General features: G+C 41.3%; 1 long non-coding RNA gene across 1 annotated transcript; it reads left to right on the top strand.

The window, feature by feature from the left end:
• Window positions 1-5515: 5515 nt before the first annotated feature.
• LOC307033906 lies at window positions 5516-7146 on the top strand. The gene is made up of 3 exons (XR_013806701.1): window positions 5516-5997; window positions 6085-6208; window positions 6395-7146. It is a non-coding gene; the product is annotated as an uncharacterized lncRNA (long non-coding RNA).
• Window positions 7147-21275: the final 14129 nt, after the last annotated feature.

Below are 21275 nucleotides of genomic sequence, written 5' to 3'. Positions count from 1 at the left end.
TAGTGAAAGAGACCACATGATGATTTTTCTTTGGAATCTGTACTCCAGTTACGCAGCAAAGATGGAGGTCCTTGAGTGTGTGAAGTGTCAAGCGATCCATATTTTACTTTTTTACCGTTATGAGAGCACCATTTGATTGGTTAGCTGACCGATTGGGTACTGGCCAGCTAAACAATCAGAGCAGACTGGGCTCTGGTTTCAGACAGAGGGTGAAAAGAGGTGCAGCAGCACAGGCAGTATGAGAACAATAAAGAACCTTTTGAACATTAATGCATGGAGACATGTAGAGACATACTGATATACACCTGAACATCAGCAGGAGAGGACTCTTTAAAGTAGAGACATTACATACTAGGGGTTTCACCAACTAATCGACTAGTCGACTAGTCGACTACCTTTACCACTAGTCGGCGCTGTAGGCCCTAGTCGACTAGTCGTGGAAAAAAATGGAGGTAAACTAGGTGCTGCAAAATGCTACAAAACACGTCCGACATTCTTATGTATGGCAGTACTTTAACGAAGATGTAACCAACTCCACAGTGAAGTGTCAGTTGTGTACAGCTGTACTGAAGTACAATACAAATGCATCTGCTATGCGCAACCATCTGAAGATGAAGCACCCGCTGCCGACAGCTAGCACTAGCAGTAATGCTAGCACCAGTGAGCAACGGACAGGCGTCAGCACTGAACAGAGGCAAACGAACAGCAAGAAAACACGGGTCAACAGTGATGCGGATGATGAGCTACGGGATTACTGCCAGCGGACACCGCATATCCCCACAATGGATAATCCACTGGAGTGGTGGGCAGAAAACGTGCACCGCTTCCCCCGCTTTCGAGGAGCTACCTGGCTATTCCAGCCACAAGCACCCCGAGTGAGAGGGTTTTTTCCCTGGCAGGCAACACTGTCACCCGAAAGCGGTCAAGCCTCCTTCCCTCACATGTCAATGCGTTGGTGTTCAAACCAAAAATATGGAAAGGTGGACGTTATCGTGGAGGACAGCGAAGTGTTGCGCAATGCGCTGTTGCGCACTGGATTTACGTGGCATTTATGTAAACAAGAGTTTTTTGCTGTCGATTTTGGTGAGTCCAGTGTTTGTTATTTACTCAGCCTCAGGAGAGGACTCTTTAAAGTAGAGACATTACATACTGGTATACACCTGAACATCAGCAGGATAGGACTCTTTAAAGTAGAGACACTACACACTGATATACACCTGAACATCAGCAGGAGAGGACTCTTTAAAGAAGAGACACTACACACTGATATACACCTGAAAATCAGCAGGAGAGGACTCTTTAAAGTAGAGACACTACATACTGATATACAGCAGAACATCAGCAGGAGAGGACTCTTTAAAGTAGAGACACTACATACTGATATACAGCAGAACATCAACAGGAGAGGACCCTTTAAAGTAGAGACACTACATACTGATATATACCTGAACATCAACAGGAGAGGACTCTTTAAAGTGGAGACACTACATACTGATATACACCTGACCATCAGCAGGAGAGCACTCTTTAAAGTGGAGACACTACTGATATACACCTGAAAATCAGCAGGAGAGGACTCTTTAAAGTAGAGACACTACATACTGATATACAGCAGAACATCAGCAGGAGAGGACTCTTTAAAGTAGAGACACTACATACTGATATACAGCAGAACATCAGCAGGAGAGGACTCTTTAAAGTAGAGACACTACATACTGATATACACCTGAACATCAACAGGAGAGGACTCTTTAAAGTAGATACACTACATACTGATATACACCTGAACATCAGCAGGAGAGGACTCTTTAAAGTAGAGACACTACATACTGATATACACCTGAACATCAGCAGGAGAGGACTCTTTAAAGTAGAGACACTACATACTGATATACACCTGAACATCAGCAGGAGAGGACTCTTTAAAGTAGAGACACTACATACTGATATACACCTGAACATCAGCAGGAGAGGACTCTTTAAAGTAGAGACACTACATACTGATATACACCTGAACATCAGCAGGAGAGGACTCTTTAAAGTAGAGACACTACATACTGATATACAGCAATTAGCAGAATTCACAACAGACGAGGAGTTTTGTCTTGAAACTAAATAGTTTTAAAAGATATGTTGGCTAACTTTTCAGGAGATTATTTTTGAGGTAAGATTGTTTGATGCTTTACATAATGTAAACTCACTGCTCCATTCTGTTCACATGCCCTGAGTACAATTAAAGTATTTTTTAACTTTTTTGCTTAATTTACTCTTATAAACTCATCCACTTGTGGACGCAGGCTCCATTTTGCCATAACATTAATATTTATAATAATTTTTACTTTTTAGAAACATTTTTCTAACAGAGTTAAAAAGTTTGCTGAACAAAATACAGGAAAGTTAAACAAATTGGAAAACAATTCAAAGGAAAGCAATCAAATGAGCAAAACTAAGAGCAGAGAAAGTGCACCTGAAGCCTGAATTTTAAAAATAAAAATCACAAGAAAAAAGAATAAAAGAGATGTTATTGGATCTGCTGACTGCCGGGTAATGTCTGCGGCGCTAATTACCGGAGCTACCTGCTAAAACTATAATTTTCACAGGTGATCAAAACTATTTTAATCAGCCGTGCACGCATAATGCTGCAGTGACTCTTATCATAACAATAATACAATATATCTGAACACAACGGCTGCCGGAATGAATCATTTGTTAATTTTCATGAATAAATTATCTTTTCATGCATTAAAAAGGGTCTTAATGAGGAAATCATTCTTTGTTCTTTCATTTCTTGTGTGTGTGTGTGTGTGTGTGTGTGTGTGTGTGTGTGTGTGTGTGTGTGTGTGTGTGTGTGTGTGTGTGTGTGTGTGTGTGTGTGTGTGTGTGTGTGTGTGTGATTGAGACAGACAGAGAGAGAAAGTGGTTCAGTAAATTATTTTTCTGAGCCAATTTTTCTTTTATGCACCTTCACTCAAATGTGCACTACATTGCACATTACCGTTTTGAATTATAGTTTTTTGGAGCCAATATGATACATTACTGTCAATATCAGACATTTATATTTACAATAGGGTATTTTAATTAAAGTAAAGTAAGAACACAAGATCAATATAAGCTTTTAAACCGGTGGATCGAGGCAGATTACTGTCAGCAGCCTTTTCTTCATGAACACACCTGTCTCCCCCTCTGATTGCTGATTGGCTGCAGCTGTGACTCTTCTCCCGGGTGAGTGCTCTATAATAGACTGTGAATTCTTCAAAGTCAGTGTAGTAATTGCCAGAGGTCATACATTTGCAAGTCAAGAGCAAGTCTTAACCAACAAGTCTCAAGCAAGTCCCAAGTCGCTGTGGTGAGAGTCAAGCAAGTCAAGTCAAGTCCTTGCTCAGGTCAAGCAAGTCATACGAAATTCTGATGAATAATCCCAGTTTCCGCATTTAAATCAGTTAAAACACTGTGGTTATGAAAAGTTTAGTTTTATTTTCAACATGAGCAGCAATTAGACCCTCCAGAAAAACGCGATCCTGCGATCGCAGAATTTACCGCATAATCAGCAAAATGGCGCAGATGTTCAAAAGGCCGCATAATCCCCGCATTTTTCCACACAAGTTGAGAAAAAAAAAAGTTGACTCGTCTTGACGTGACGTCATCAGCTCGCGCATCACAGAATGTAAACAACACTGTAGGCCTATAGAGTGAACGTGTGGAACTCACACGATAGAGAAAACACCAAGATGAAACAATCTAATCCATCTCATTTACCGACGAACATTTCTACTAAAGACCGGGCAAAAAGTGGGGGGAAACTATTCTGCACCCCGTGCAACTGTGTGTTGGAGCATAAGGGAAAATCGACGGTGACGACCCACTTTGATTCATTCAAACATTCGAAAATGCTTTCTGCTGCTGCGGACAAGAAAGCCAAACAACTCACGTTCACCGAGGCATCAACCTCCAAAACCCTTTCGAGGGCTACAAGAAACGAAGTGAGTAGCCTGAAAGATTGAAGCTGGTCAGATAACGAACGAGTAAATGAAAACAGAATGAGGCGGAGAAGTGTGTGTGTGTGTGTGTGTGTTTGTGGGGGGGGGGGCAATTGCTTTTACAATAAATAAACATTGAATGTGTTAATTGAATAGTAAAGGGGTTTAACGTTAGTGGCAGGTTGTGTGTGAGAGAGAATAAATAAGACAGCCCAATATTTAAAAAAATGTTTATTCTTTTTCCCCGCATATTTAGCATATTTCGCAACTTTCCGCAATTTCACCGAATAAAATCACATAAAAACCCTGCATGTTTAATCGCATAATCAAGGATTTTAGCCCGCGTTTTTCTGGAGGGTCTAAGCAATGGAGAGTGGGGCGCTGAAATGATGACCCTATAAGTTCTAAAAGGGCTCTAAAGTGATAACAGCAGTACAAAACAAATATGTTACATCAGCAGGTTAAGCCTCCTGCCCTGGCTCCCTTTCAGCAGGGTCACAGTGTTTATCCTGTCTAAGGTGCTCCCATATGACACTGTCTCATTGTTTGCCTAACTGTGTCTGTGCACAAAGAAATATTGCATCAAAGCCAACGGAATAGTGTATGTACCAGCTGGCTCATGATATGAGTGTCTGTTTGTGTGCAGACAGTGCGACATTAAGATTGAACACATTTATTTCATTTGGGAAAACCCACATATACATATGGAGTTGGCCAGATGTGTGTAAATTACTGTTCATGGTAATTTGAAAACACACCGAACATACACACACACACACACACACACACACACACACACACACACACACACACACACACACACACACACACACACACACATAGCACACACACACACACACACACACACACACACACACACACACACACACACACACACACACACACACACACACACACACACACACACACACACACACACACACATCATGAGCCTTAGTGACCGTACATCTCCTTCATAAAAGGAGTAATAGCGATGTGTGTATAGGTGTGTGGTTAAAACGTACCAGCCTGCAGTCGCTCTTTAGCTGTGCTAATGAAAGTAAACACAGTGAAGGCGTTGCGTAAAAGGCACAGCTCTTTGCGTGCCGGTGCTGCACTTCTCAGAGGCGGAGTTACACGTCCCGCTGCCTCCTGGTTCTGTAGCGATTTCATGAAGTGAATGAGAGTCCCAGTTCGACATATATCTAAAGTAATGTATGCACTGCCATTTCCCAGGTTGTCTCCTGTGCGCTCCACTTCCTACTTGGCGCTACAGTAAGTTTCTCGTGCGAACGAGAGACAGTATCTTTTTTTTTTTCCATTGCCCTTTAGGGGCTCCGTACAATACTAAAACAAATGCAAATATTTTTATTTAAAAGTAAAGTCCGAGTCATCTGTCTCTGGCCTGTACTACGAAGCCGGATTTTCGCTTAGCGAGCTAACTTCAGGGAAAACTCTGGGTTTCCGGTCCTACGGCGCTGGTTAACTTCTTAGCGGACTAGATCTCCCTGGTAACTAACGTATGCTGAGCGGCTAGCCTGGTCCGGAGCAGGTTTGGTTCCAGGATAAGAAATCAGTCTATAAAAGCTCCACCTATCAACCAATGAAATCTCTGTGAAAATGACGTCGCCATTTGTCGATGACACTGTGGAGCTCGGAGCAGGCAGGAGAGGATCTTTAGGGACAGACTAAACCCTTTGGCTTTATCTGAAGAGTATTTGTATTAAAGATACAGGTTCTCGTGAGAAGGGCTGACTTATCTGTGCCAGCTCCTCAAGCCATATTCCTAATGCCACACGTCGGAGTTGTGCACCGCAGACTGTATGTATTGCTTTGCGCTACTTTGCAAGCGGTAGTTTTCTCTATGCTGTGGGTGATGACGAGAACCTCAGCAAGAATACAGTCTGCAGTGCTATTCATAAGGTCGCACATGCTCTGACAGGGCTCGCACAGACCTTTGTTGTGTTTCCTGGCACATGTCCCACGCAGACGATCAAAGAGGGATTTTACAACATGGCAGGTATTGATATGTGATTATATATGTACAGCGAATGTTGTTCCTATGACGTACACTGGTGTATAATAAATGCTGCCCACTATTTCATAGGGTGTCCCACTGTCCCAGGGTGCTTGGCTGTATCGACTGTACGCACATACCGATCTCTGCTTGTCTGGGAGATAATGAAGGCGGCTATGTACATCGCAAATCATTCCACAGCCTCAACATTCAGGTAAATCTTGCACATTCACTTATAGAACACACATTGAAGTCTGATTAAAGGAAATCACACATTTAAATATTCACACAGCACATGTTTCACACTTGGATGGACTCATTTCAAATGAACATTGATGCTACACTGACTATGATGCTCTTATTGTGGAAGTAGGCTTGTTAACCCCAAATGCTTTTGCAGGCCACATGTGACCACAGGTGTATAATCACGAGCCTTGAGGCAAAGTGGCCTGGGTCAGTCCATGACTCGAGGTGTCTTCACTGTGTCACAAACTCAAGCAGGGTATGGCAACTGTACATTCTTATTGTTTTGTGCTTCTTAAACTGACCTTTGTGGTACTTATTATAGAAATGTTCCTTATCCTCAGGGCTCTTCAGTGGACTGCTGCTCGGGGACAGGGGTTATGCCTTCCAGCCTTTTCTGATGACCCCGTGTCCTGATCCTGCTGAAGGGCCACAAACACGTTTTAATTAGACCCTCCAGAAAAACGCGATTCTGCGATCGCAGAATTTACCGCATAATCAGCAAAATGGCGCAGATTTCTAAAAGGCCGCATATTTATCAAAAGGCCGCATAATCCCCACATTTTTCCACACAAAGTTGAAAAAAAAAAAAGGTTAACTCGTCTTGACGTCATCAGCTCGCACATCACAGAATGTAAACAACACTTTATAGAGTGAACGTGTGGAGCTCCCACGATAGAGAAAACACCAAGATGAAAAAATCTAATCCATCTCATTTACCGACGAACATTTCTACTAAAGACCGGGCAAAAAGTGGGGGGAAACTATTCTGCACCCCGTGCAACTGTGTGTTGGAGCATAAGAGAAAATCGACGGTGGCGACCATCCGAAACCCTTTCGAGGGCTACAAGAAACGAAGTGAGTAGCCTACAAGATTGAAGCTGATCAGAAAACGAACAAGTAAATGAAAACAGAATGAGCGGAGATGTGTGTGTGTGTGTGTGTGTGTGTGTGTGTGTGTGTGTGTGTGTGTGTGTGTGTGTGTGTGTGTGTGTGTGTGTGTGTGTGTGTGTGTGTGTGTGTGTGTGTGTGTGTGTGTGTGTGTGTGTGTGTGTGTGTGTGTGTGTGTGTGTGTGTGTGTGTGTGTGTGTGTGTGTGTGTGTGTGTGTGTGTGTGTGTGTGTGTGTGTGTGTGTGTGAGAGATTAAAATAGCCCAATTGCTTTTAGAATGAATAAACATTGAATTTGTTTAATTGAATAGTAAAGGGGTTTAACGTTACTGGCAGATTGTGTGTGAGAGAGAATAAATAAGACAGTCCAATATTTAAAAAAATTGTTATTCTTTTCCCCCGCATATTTAGCATATTTCGCAACTTTCCGCATATTTTGCAACTTCCCGCAATTTCATCGCATAAAATCACATAAAAACTCTGCATGTTTAATCGCATAATCAAGGATTTTAGCCCGCGTTTTTCTGGAGGGTCTATTTAATGTGGCCCATGCCAAAACCAGGGTCAGGATTGAAATGACCTTTGGGTTATTGAAGGCCCGATTCGCCTGCCTGCGGGGGCTCAGAGTGGCCCCTGAAAGAGCTTATCGCATCATAACGGCCTGTGTTGTGCAGCACATGTGGAAGGAGAGGACCCCTCCTGCGAACCCCCAACCTCCTGATATGGTAGACCCCATCACCCTGGACTACCCTACTGGCAGGGCTGTCAGAGAAGCCATTGCATTATTATTTGCTTAATAAAAAAAGAACACAGAGAGAGAGAGAGAGAGAGAGAGAGAGAGGCCTTGGAGGATTTTTGTTAGTCTTTATTTATTCAGCCATTCCTGAAGGAACGAGAGGAAAAAACATGTTTATTTACTTTTTCTGTAAAGTAAAAAGGGATTTCTCTTTTAGGTATCCTAAAAGATGTAAAGGTCACCTTATGCACCTTTTATTTGACTTGCAAATAAATTACTGAATGTTACAAAAGTACCTGTCTTTCTCTGACCAATGTTTCCACCTCCAGCTTGTTTTTTTGTATCAAAAGCTTTCGGCGCTCTATGAGTAGCTGATCTAATTGGATGCTTTGTACGAGGGTCCGTTTGTACAGGACCCTCACAGTGTCTCTGCTTCAGCCTGAAACACATATTATATGTTGCTTTAACATTCAAGCATGGCTCACAGCAAGAAAGCCGGCTAAAATGATTGGTCATGCTTTTTACAATACTACGGCTTCCACAGATGACATTTTTTAATGTATTTATTGTCAATTCATTTCAAATATTCATTGCTATCGGGACGTTAAGAGCATTCCATGGAATATAACAAAAAGTGTTTCTGAAATAAATTACATACCCCACCTTTAAGGGCACTCTTACCTGTTTCTTCTAGAGGTAACATGTTGAAAAGTTTAAGATGAATCTTCTAGGCTCCTGCACACTTTTTAAAACAAATATCCAATGCATTGTACCTGAGGGATCTCCTCCCCTCCCTGACCAATGGGAAGGGTTTCATCCACACTTCCCCAATGATTTCTGAAATATGAAAAGCCCATTTCATATTTATCATCTTCTGCGAGAAGGAGCTGAGCAGGGAGGTCCGGGGGAATAAACTTTAATTATACATGTCAGTGTCAGGGATACAGAGCGGCGAGTGGACGTAGTGATTGATCTGCCGTCAACAGGGAGGGGGGGGGGGAGGGGGAGAGGAAAGTGAGGGAGGTGGGAGTGATGGAGGTATCCGTTGCGACGAGCAGCGGCTCTTCATCACCTGAGAGGCAGCCAGCATTAAGGCAGCTGTCAGGGACTTTGATTTGGAGTGGGAATTACAACACACACACACCCACACACACACCCACACACACACACACACACACATGCTGGCATAACACACATAATACCCCACCTTGCATAATATCAGAGACGGCAAAAGTAAACACATCCTTTACTCAAGTTGAAGTACAGATACTCGTGTTTAAAAATACTCTGGTGAAAGTAGAAGTACTGACTAAACTTCTTTACTCAAGTCAAAGTAAAGAGGGCTTTGAAATGTACTTCAGTAAAAAGTACCCATAACTAGCAGCTGTTTTAAAGAGTACCTGACCTCCCTTTATATTAATAGAACAATAATGTCATTGTTAGCTAATGAATGTTTCCATGGTGACCAACGGCAACATGACAACGTTTTCATTGGTCCCTCTTCTTTAGAGAAGACCAGGAAATGATGGATACATGGATCGTGTTCAAATCAATAGGCACGTAATGACTCTAAATAATAATGATCACGCCTCCAAACACACATTCAAACTAAAGGAACCAGCCTGTTTGGAAAATGAGAGAAGTAGAAAGTACAGGTATTAGAGTTCAACATGTAAGAAGTAGAAAGTACAGGTATTTGTGTTCAAAATGTAAGAAGTAGAAAGTACAGGTATTTGGGTTCAACATGTAAGAAGTAGAAAGTACAGGTATTTGTGTTCAACATGTAAGAAGTAGAAAGTACAGGTATTTGTGTTCAACATGTAAGAAGTAGAAAGTACAGGTATTTGTGTTCAACATGTAAGAAGTAGAAAGTACAGGTATTTGTGTTCAAAATGTAAGAAGTAGAAAGTACAGGTATTTGTGTTCAACATGTAAGAAGTAGAAAGTACAGGTATTTGTGTTCAACATGTAAGAAGTAGAAAGTACAGGTATTTGTGTTCAACATGTAAGAAGTAGAAACTACAGGTATTTGAGTTCAACATGTAAGAAGTAGAAAGTACAGGTATTTGTGTTCAACATGTAAGAAGTAGAAAGTACAGGTATTTGTGTTCAACATGTAAGAAGTAGAAAGTACAGGTATTTGTGTTCAACATGTAAAAAGTAGAAAGTACAGGTATTTGTGTTCAACATGTAAGAAGTAGAAAGTACAGGTATTTGTGTTCAACATGTAAGAAGTAGAAAGTACAGGTATTTGAGTTCAACATGTAAGAAGTAGAAAGTACAGGTATTTGTGTTCAACATGTAAGAAGTAGAAAGTACAGGTATTTGTGTTCAACATGTAAGAAGTAGAAAGTACAGGTATTTGAGTTCAACATGTAAGAAGTAGAAAGTACAGGTATTTTGTGTTCAACATGTAAGAAGTAGAAAGTACAGGTATTTGAGTTCAACATGTAAGAAGTAGAAACTACAGGTATTTGAGTTCAACATGTAAGAAGTAGAAAGTACAGGTATTTTGTGTTCAACATGTAAGAAGTAGAAACTACAGGTATTTGAGTTCAACATGTAAGAAGTAGAAAGTACAGGTATTTGTGTTCAACATGTAAGAAGTAGAAAGTACAGGTATTTGTGTTCAACATGTAAGAAGTAGAAAGTACAGGTATTTGTGTTCAACATGTAAAAAGTAGAAAGTACAGGTATTTGTGTTCAACATGTAAGAAGTAGAAAGTACAGGTATTTGTGTTCAACATGTAAGAAGTAGAAAGTACAGGTATTTGAGTTCAACATGTAAGAAGTAGAAAGTACAGGTATTTGTGTTCAACATGTAAGAAGTAGAAAGTACAGGTATTTGTGTTCAACATGTAAGAAGTAGAAAGTACAGGTATTTGAGTTCAACATGTAAGAAGTAGAAAGTACAGGTATTTTGTGTTCAACATGTAAGAAGTCAAAGTAAAAAGTCGTCAGAATTTTTTTTTTTTGTGGAGAACAATGTACCTACTTAAGTACATTAACGAAGTATTTGTACTCCACTTCTTCCCACCTCTGCATGATATACACTGACTCTCACTCACACACATACTGTACACACACACACACACACACACACACACACACACACACACACACACACACACACACACACACACACACACACACACACAGTCCCCTCAGGCGCATGCTGCTGCATCTCCTTGACGTGACACCGCATGAATAATTTGTGAGCGGTGGTTCAGGCTGGAGGTGAAACAGAAACAGAAAGGGCTGAAAAATCCCACGCTTCACAAACACACCTTGTGTAATGCTGATGGCAACGTAAAGAGAGAGCGAGCCCCGACACTTCACCTGCAAGCTGAGAAACGATGTGGGGAAAAAAAAAACTGAAATACATCAAAACAAGAAAAATGCAAACGGCTCGCATCTGAGCCCGAGGGCTGAGGAAAATGATAAAAGAGGTTAAAAAAAAAATGTGAAAGCAGAGCGAGGAAACTGTCACTGCTCGATGTCTGACTTCCTGTCCTTCTGTGATACACCTGCTGCAGGAAAACGCTGTGTCAAGACATGTTCCCTGTTTAATTATACACAGTATCTGCAAACCCCTCCTAGACAACTTGAAGGCTTATATATATGAACAGCAGCTAGGAGGACATCAGGTAAATGATTTAAAAGCTGCAATGGACATTATAAAGTTTGAGATGGCACTCGTAAACACAGGGTTATTTTAAAAATGTAAGTTGTGACAAGATGGGGTCCAAAACTAGCAAGCCACATGAATGTCTGGGAGCAAATACATTTTTATATGCTACACAAATACGGCCAGGCTCCGTAGAATTTTCGGAATATTGGGTTGCAGATTAGACTTTTCCAAAAGGGGGTTCTTTTAGCATGAAACACTTGAAATAACTAAAGGATATGTTAAAAAAGAAAGTAGAAAGAAAGTGAGGTCAAAGAAAAAACTAGTCAGTCAGAGCTAAACCTTTCAGATGTGTGTATCTCACACTGCACTGTAGCTTTAATTAATGTACCTTTGTTATTCATGTTTCATTATCTTTCCTTTTAAAATTATAATATGTTTCTTAATGCTCTTAATGTCTTTCATTTTTTTAAAGCACTGAATTACCTTGTGTTGAAAGGTTCTATATATACATAACTTGCCTTGACAAACAAAGTCACATTTTCTTGTATCCTGATCACGTATTCCTGTTACCTGTAATCCACCACTCCTGCACTCCAACTGGACAGCCAATCAGAGAGCTCCCTCTCAGAGACTGTGGCCGTTTCTCAATGTCGCGTGAACCTGCTGCAGATAGCCACTATTTCAAGTACGTCATCGAGTGGCGCCGAAGGACTGTTTAAATGCATGTTAAATGCCCAGTATTCGGCGCCACTCCATGACGTAGTATACTTGAAATAGTGGCTCTGCAGCAGGTATACTCGACATTGAGAAACGGCCTGTCTCCGGTATTGTGACAATTTATCAATATGTTGAACAGCTGCTAATAAAACCAAACCAAGTGAAATGTACAAACTGTTAATCACCACGGCCAATATAAGCAGATGCATAGCACTTGAATTGGCGATTGTTCCTGTGAACAACTGTCATTGGAAGTAATGGAGCGCCATATTGGATTGCAGTAGGCCTATATAATCCTCTTTAAGCATCCATATGTTGCATTCATGTGGTATCGGAGAAAAGAGAATGGGAGGATTTGCGACCCTTTCAGTCATAACTAAGAACATTCAAGAACATTTTTGGAATTGCAGAGTTGACGTTATTTGACACAGGTGGCGGATAAAAGTGAATTTTGGGTTTTGCATACCAAATGTTTTCTAGAGGACCGAGATTCTTCAGAAAAAAGTTAGTAATTAGCCTAAACATTTAAGTTACGATCTGTTGTTCTTTGTAGCATCTGTTTTCAAACCATTGACTTGGCATGTTTTGCCTCATTTAAGTCTGCAGTTAACAATGAGATCAACATTTCTGCAAAACAAAACTAGCGGAAGTTTCGGTTTTGACCGACCACAAGCAGTGGCGGCTGGTGGAAAATATTTTTGGTGGGGCTATGGAAATGGTGACAAAACCATACTAGGGCATTTAAAATCAGGAGACTAAATACGAACTTTTCGTGTGTGTGTGTGTGTGTGTGTGTGTGTGTGTGTGTGTGTGTGTGTGTGTGTGTGTGTGTGTGTGTGTGTGTGTGTGTGTGTGTGTTTGTGTGTGTGTCATACTTGCCAACCCTCCCGATTTTCGCGGGAAACTCCCGCATTTCTCCCGATTTCTGACAAAATCAGATTTACTCTTATCTGTTTCCACTCGGACTTTAATACAACTACACCATTGTTTGGTTTCCATGGTAGCGCGTTTCCATGGTAGCGCGTCTTTTTAGCAGCGCGCGCAACTCAAAGTCTGAGAGGGTGAGGAAGATGAAAACGGAACAAGAATCGACAACTCGACCCTCTGATCACTCCTTTCCTGTAAAATACAGGTCCAGCCCACACATATGCTCCATGGTGCCACAGGCATTGCCCTTACAACTACAATAAGCATGTAAATCTTAATCTACAGCTCCGGCGATCCACTAGCACCGAAGTCTACACTTGCAGACAACTACTGTAGCGTCACCTTGGATACGAGTCCAAACAACTCACAGACACACAGGCAAGGGCGCTGACAGGGCGCCCTTTGAGCATCAGATCTGACAACGCTGATTGGCTGAAATTATGTTTCGGCGTCATAGTTTACAGATAGCAACAGTCAGCTTGTTGGCTGCTGCTGCTCTGGCTGAGGGCTCCTTTCTACCGCCCGGACGAGAGAGGGTAATGATACACGCTGCGGCCAGCCAGGAAACATGTGACTTATCAGTAACTTTAGACATCGTAAAACAATTTTAAACAAGATTTTATTGTAGATTATACATTTTAATGATACCAACTATCTAATATTTACCTTGTTCTTTAAAAAAAAAAAAAAAAAAAAAATTGGAAATATATATTTTTATTTATTTTTAATTCTGAATGACAATCAAACATGTGGGAAGAGGGGGGCGGCGCCCCTAGCGCCCCTATGTGCCGGCCGCCACTGACCACAAGCATTTCTGTGTTATTAATGTTTAGCTCAACTAAATGTTGTGACACACAGAATATCTTTGGCAATAGTTTGCTGGGTTAAAACCTAGATAACTTTTGGTATCATCTGCATAAAAACTGATGTTATGTTTGCACAAGTGGCTTAGAAAAAGCATACAGATGGAACTCAGCAATAAATGACTTTTTGTCATAGATCAACTTAAAACAGATAACAACTTCACAATTTTTCTTGCCAGCATCTGTGTTGTTTTTTTTGTCATGACTTGAAGATCTTGAACATATCAAAGGATTACAGTTTTCCAAGTCTTTTGGCAGATAAAAAACGTTTTAGTTAAAGATGACATCAACATATATGCAAAACAAACATATTTAAAATGTCGGTTTTGACCTACCATCAGCAAATCTGTCCTATCAGCTTTAACTCAAATACATTTTGTGATATCCACAATATGTGTACTGTTTGCTGGGTCACAACGTAGAGAAATATTGGTATCATCTGCACAAACATTGATAGTATGTAAGGTGTCTTTTAGGAAGTATACAAATGGAAATCAACAAGAACTTTGTTATAAATCAACTTTATATATTTAAACCGAACACATACCCTTCTATTATTAGAGACTGCAGCATGTTACAGTGTGTCATAAATCAAAATAATGAAGCATAGCATGCAGTGATACCGTATGTAGAGTTATGGGCATTGAACTGAGACACTCTTTACTTTAATACAATCATCTTCTTTTGGCGTTGCTCCAGCTCATGTTGGTACATTTCCATTCTGGAAGCTCCCCCCAGCATATTGAACGATGCTATCGGAGCTGAAGTGACAGCGCGGCTCTGCTTTATTTGCTTTATTTTCTGTGGTCAGAACGTGAAGCTCCTCTCAGATCAGCATGTCATCAATCAACGAGCAAACATTAGCTCACAGGCGAGAGAGAGAGAGAGAGAGAGAGAGAGAGTGAGAGAGAGAGAGAGAGAGAGAGAGACGCATCATTTGCAAAGTGTATGTACTGGCGTATTTATCCTGACATGGTTTATGATTACCAACCGTCCTAATACACCCCCCTACTCACCCCCTCTGAAGAGTGATGAATGTATAATGAAACTCCGGAGGCAGCGGTTGGATAGAAACAGACTGAGGAATCAAGTTTGAAGAGATTATTAAAACCTTCAGCGGGAGGAGCGCTTCGGTCCGAGGTGACGTTAAGATGCAGTATTTATACTTAGAAATGTACAGATACGGCAAAAGTACACAAATCCTTTACTCAAGTAGAAGTACAGATACCCGTATTTAAAAATACTCTGGTGAAAGTAGAAGTACTGACTAAACTTCTTTACTCAAGTCAAAGTAAAGAGGCTTTGAAATGTACTTCAGTAAAAAGTACCCATAACTAGCAGCTGTTTTAAAGAGTACCTGACCTCCCTTTATATTAATAGAAGAATAATGTCATTGTTAGCTAATGAATGTTTCCATGCTGAACAACGGCAACATGACAACGTTTTCATTGGTCCCTCTTCTTTAGAGAAGACCAGGAAATGATGGATACACGGATCGTGTTCAAATCAATAGGCACGCAATGACTCTAAATAATAATGATCACGCCACAAAACACACATTCAGACTAAAGGAACCAGCCTGTTTGGAAAATGAGAGAAGTAGAAAGTACATGTATTTGAGTTCAATATGTAAGAAGTAGAAAGTACAGGTATTTGTGTTCAAAATGTAAGAAGTAGAAAGTACAGGTATTTGGGTTCAACATGTAAGAAGTAGAAAATACAGGTATTTGTGTTCAACATGTAAGAAGTAGAAAATACAGGTATTTGTGTTCTAAATGTAAGAAAAAATAACTAGTAAGTTGGAGTAAAGTACAACTTACTAAAGTAAAGTACCAGAAGAAACGACTTAAGTATTTGTACTCCACTACTTGCCACCTCTGGAAAAGTATTATTAGTATTGTCAATAGAAACAAATGAATCCATGAATTCCATGGAGTCATGGATGATCCTGCGGTCCTGTGTCATGGATTGCGAGTCCTGGATCTTGAGTCGTGGCTGTGGTCCTGGATCATAAGTCCTGGATGGATATCCTCGTGGATTCATCTTCTTATTATACACACATGCATTTCCAAACATTTGGTCTACCTATGTTGCAAATGTATTATCTTTTCAATTTACACACGGCATCTATTGCACGTCTGTCCGTCCTGGGAGAGGGATCCCTCCTCTGTTGCTCTCCCTGAGGTTTCTCCCATGTTCCCCTTTAAACTGTGGGGTTTCTCTGGAAGTTTTTCCTTGGACGATGTGAGGGTCTAAGGACAGAGAGTCTAAGGACAGAGGGTCTAAGGACAGAGGGTGTCGTATTGTCATACTGATATTCTGTACAAACTGTGAAGTCCACTGAGACAAATGTAACATTTGTGATATTGGGCTATATAAATAAACATTGATTGATTGATTGATTGATTGATGAATTCTCACAAGTTTAAACTAGTAGTATTTACTTGTAGTTATGAAGGAGATAAACCAAAATACGTGTGGTGTTGTAAATAAGATTTTTTTTAACTTTATTCTTCTTCTTCTTTCGTGTAACGTCAGAGGTCCAACTCGGTGTCGTGTAGCCATGCCCGCATCTCTGGTCCTAAGTCGAAGAGGCTGGGTTCCGAGGATGGTCTATATAAAGGGCAGGTGGTTATTATATGTTCGGCAGTCTGTTCAGGGTCAACGCACTCGCATGGAGCACTGTCTGCCAGGCCCCTCTTCTTCATTGATGTTTTGAAGCGACCGACCCCAGTTCGTAGATGGTTTAGTGTGGTCCATTGCCGGCGTGGTAGGTCGTCTCCTCCTATGGCGCCATCTCCTGGGTCCCAGATGTAGCGATGGATACGGGAGGGCCCGGCTAGCTCCCACTCCTACCTCCAAGCAGCCGCCAACGATGCATCTCTGGAGAGCTCCTCAGAGGTGGAATTGAGAATGTCTTGTGCTGCCTTGTTGAGGGGGAGGCGGGACTTGAGCCTACTTAGAGGTGCTGCATTCGTTGTCGTGTTATGCAGGATGTGCCAGTCATGTTTTTGGGCTTTCCTGGCCAGGGCGACGGTGGCAGCCTCCCGTCGGACGCCGGCCGGAGCTATTCCCGCGAGGACTGGCAAGAAGGACACAGGGGTAGGCTTCAAGCATCCAGTTATAATCCTGAGGGCGTTGTTGATGACCACGTCAACCTTACTTGCGTGAGGGCTTCTGCTCCAGGCTGGGGCGCAGTATTCCGCTGCAGGGGGACCAGGGCTTGGGTCGATAATCGCAGCTTCTTAGCGCAGGCTCCCCAGGTTGTTCCAGCGAGGCAGAGATGCGGGCATGGCTACACGACACCGAGTTGGACCTCTGACGTTGCACGAAAGAAGAAGAAGAATAAAGTTAAAAAAACCTCTTATTTACAACACCACACGTATTTTGGTTTATCTCCTTCATAACTACAAGTAAATACTACTAGTTTAAACTTGTGAGAATTCATGGATTCATTTGTTTCTATTGACAATACTAATAATACTTTTCCAGAGGTGGCAAGTAGTGGAGTACAAATACTTAAGTACTTTCTTCTGGTACTTTACTCCACTAGTTATTTTTCTTTTTACTTTGACTTCTTACATGTTGAACACAAATACCTGTACTTTATACTTCTTTCATTTTCCAAACAAGCTGGTAACTCTAGTTTTAATAAAGATGTTACCTTGGCCTTGACTTCTTCAAGGTGTTGTTTGAAAGACAGTGTCCGATCCAGACGCACACCGAGGCACTTCGGGTCTTGCTGGACCTCCAGACGTTTATTGTTGACACGCACCTCAAGTTCCCTCCTAGCTTCTCTGGTGCTGAGATGGTATGCCGTTGCTACTGTCTTTCCGATGTTGAGCTGTAGACGCCATCTTTCAAAGTATGCTACCAAGGTGCCCATGTCGTCGTTAAGGCCATCTTCCATTGCCTTCCATGTTGGTCGTCTCAGCATGATGGCTAGATCGTCTGCATAGCCGTACTTTCTGGATGTTGTGTCAGGTAGGTCATGTACATAAATGTTGAACAGCATCGACGAGAGAACCAACCGTTCCTCAGTCTTCTGAGCCTGGTTGCTGGTCTGGAGGACAAAGCTGCGGTTGGTAAGCGTCTCCTTGATGAACTTAACCATATGCCGGTCTGGTATTGTCCTCAACAGCTTCAGGTGGAGTCCACGGTGCCAGATGGTGTCATATCAGTCAGGTCCAGGTACACTACCCCAGCTTTCTCATTGTCCTGGAAGCTGTCTTTGATGTCCTGAGAGAGCAGCGTTACCTGGTCTACTGTTGACCTTCCACGTTGAAAACCAGCTTGCTCCCGTGGAAGCTGTGAGTCCACCACTGGCTCGATGCGGCTTTGGATCATCCTCTCATCTTGAATGGGACACAGAGCAGCGAGATGGGTCTGTATGACTTGGGGTCTTCCACGACGAGAAGAATACACTTTCCTTTATTATAACATGCCTCAACAAGAGCCTCTGTGATCACCCTCTGTGTGTGCTATACAGGGCATTTGTTTGTATAGTAGTAGTAATACTACTCTACATATATGATTGTGTGGTGGTATTCATATTGTGATTCCCCACTAAAGTGTGACGCTCATCCACAGTTCCTCTTTCCTTCATTGAAATTGTATGCAAGGTCGCTTTAGGGGTTTCAATTGTATTCAAATTGCATGCTTCTTAGCTAACATTGAACCCTAAAGAGACCTTGAACCCTAAGTGATCAGGCCAGCAGCGTGAATAATAAACTGGTTTGTTCATATTTCATTGTTGTGTTACTTTACTATGCTAATTGAATATCCATTGGTTGAACAAAAGTCAAAATAATGTCAGAGAAAAAATAAATGTTGCCATATTTCTGTCATTTAGAAATCAAATGATTAATCAATTGTGAAATTAGTCGGTAGATAAACTACTAATGACAATAGTGTACTGTTTAAGCAGCTGGTATGCTAACTTAATTTACCTTTCTATACCTGGAACATGTATGGAAATGTATGGTATTGGTTGGTATATGGGGCCAATAGAAAAAGAATGTGAAAAAACAAAGAAAGATGTTGTTGAATAAGTTAATAAACATTTTTGTCATTATTCCCGTCCAACACCTTAATTGTCAACAGTAATCAGAAGAGTGCTCTCCACCAAGTACACTTTGATCAACAGGTGTACAAAGTGCACTTTCCTGATTTTGAGAACGATCAAACCGAAGCCCGCAGTGAAACACATTGTTCACACATTGTTCACACATTGTTCACACATTGTTCACACATTGTTCACACATTGTTCACACAGTCCGTGTCCATGAAATAAATATGAAAGTCATACAATTCCTTCAAATATTTCTGCAGTGAAAATACACTTTGATCTCGTTTTTTCTGTTTGCTTTCATGAATCAAACATGCAGCATCTTCAGTCGATATCAGCCTGGAAAAAAAATAAAAATTCACATGTAAGCTTTTTTCCCATGCCATGATGTGTACGGCGATGGTTGAGAAGCTGTTTCTCGTCATTGCCTCTGAGACTGCCGGCAGTGATGGAAACATGAATACTGATGCTGTTATTATTCAAGGACATGTGGACACAAGCCTCCGTTGTAATATTGGTCTCTTTTGATGTGAATTGATAGACTGTGAACCTGGTATTGGCATACAGCTCGGGGGACATTTTGAATCACGCCTCCGCTATTTACATACATTCAATATGTATAATGTTTATATATTGGGGTTGGGTGTTTTGCATAGAAAAGAGCAAAGACCCATTAATTGCCAAGAAGGATTGTACTGCTCTTTCTTCCTGCTGTACAGGATTGGATGTTTTTTTTATGGTTGCCTTCGCATCAGAATGAGAAAATTAAAAACAGAAGGACAGATCTTTCGGTTTTGAAAGTCAAATTTGAACAGAAACAGTTGAGCAAAGAAATCTTTGACTCGGATACATTTCCCTGATGGAGCAGCTGTGTTTCCTTTTAGGAGATGATCATCAACGGGGTTTCCAGATGGAGGGGAAGGAACCCTGGGGTGTGAGGTTATGAAGGAAAAGAGCAACAGGGAAGGAAGTGGTAACTGAGGCAAGGAAACGAGAACGGAGGAGATAAGGGAGGAAAGAGGAAGACGAGGAAGAGAGAGGGTGAGGAAATCCAGAGAAAATGTAAAAAGACGACAGGGGAAAATAATGGTGACAAATGTGAACTATAAAAGAAGCAATACAACACTTTTGGGGTTTTCCCTTTCCTGTAGTGTGTTATGGGTTTTAGTGCAAATACAAAATATAGAGCTTTTTGAACATTAAAGCATGGCACAGTAGAGACACTACATACTGATATACACCTGAACATCAGCAGGAGAGGACTCTTTAAAGTAGAGACACTACATAATGATATACACCTGAACATCAGCAGGAGAGGACTCTTTAAAGTAGAGACACTACATACTGATATACACCTGAACATCAGCAGGAGAGGACTCTTTAAAGTAGAGACACTACATAATGATATACACCTGAACATCAGCAGGAGAGGACTCTTTAAAGTAGAGACACTACATACTGATATACACCTGAACATCAGCAGCAGAGGACTCTTTAAAGTAGAGACACTACATAATGATATACACCTGAACATCAGCAGGAGAGGACTCTTTAAAGTAGAGACACTACATACTGATATACACCTGAACATCAGCAGCAGAGGACTCTTTAAAGTAGAGACACTACATAATGATATACACCTGAACATCAGCAGGAGAGGACTCTTTAAAGTAGAGACACTACATAATGATATACACCTGAACATCAGCAGGAGAGGACTCTTTAAAGTAGAGACACTACATACTGATATACACCTGAACATCAGCAGGAGAGGACTCTTTAAAGTAGAGACACTACATACTGATATACACCTGAACATCAGCAGGAGAGGACTCTTTAAAGTAGAGACACTAGATACTGATATACACCTGAACATCAGCAGGAGAGGACTCTTTAAAGTAGAGACACTACATACTGATATACACCTGAACATCAGCAGGAGAGGACTCTTTAAAGTAGAGACACTACATACTGATATACAGCAGAACATCGGCAGGAGAGGACTCTTTAAAGTAGAGACACTACATACTGATATACACCTGAACATCAGCAGGAGAGGACTCTTTAAAGTAGTGACACTGCATACTGATATACACCTGAACATCAGCAGGAGAGGACTCTTTAAAGTAGAGACACTACATACTGATATACACCTGAACATCAGCAGGAGAGGACTCTTTAAAGTAGAGACACTACAGACTGATAT

Source organism: Notothenia rossii, assembly GCF_949606895.1.
Source record: "Notothenia rossii genome assembly, chromosome: 3".
In the NCBI taxonomy this organism is placed as follows: domain Eukaryota; kingdom Metazoa; phylum Chordata; class Actinopteri; order Perciformes; family Nototheniidae; genus Notothenia; species Notothenia rossii.
The sequence above is the reverse complement of the archived record's forward strand: the minus strand, read 5'-3'. Positions and strand labels throughout refer to the sequence as shown.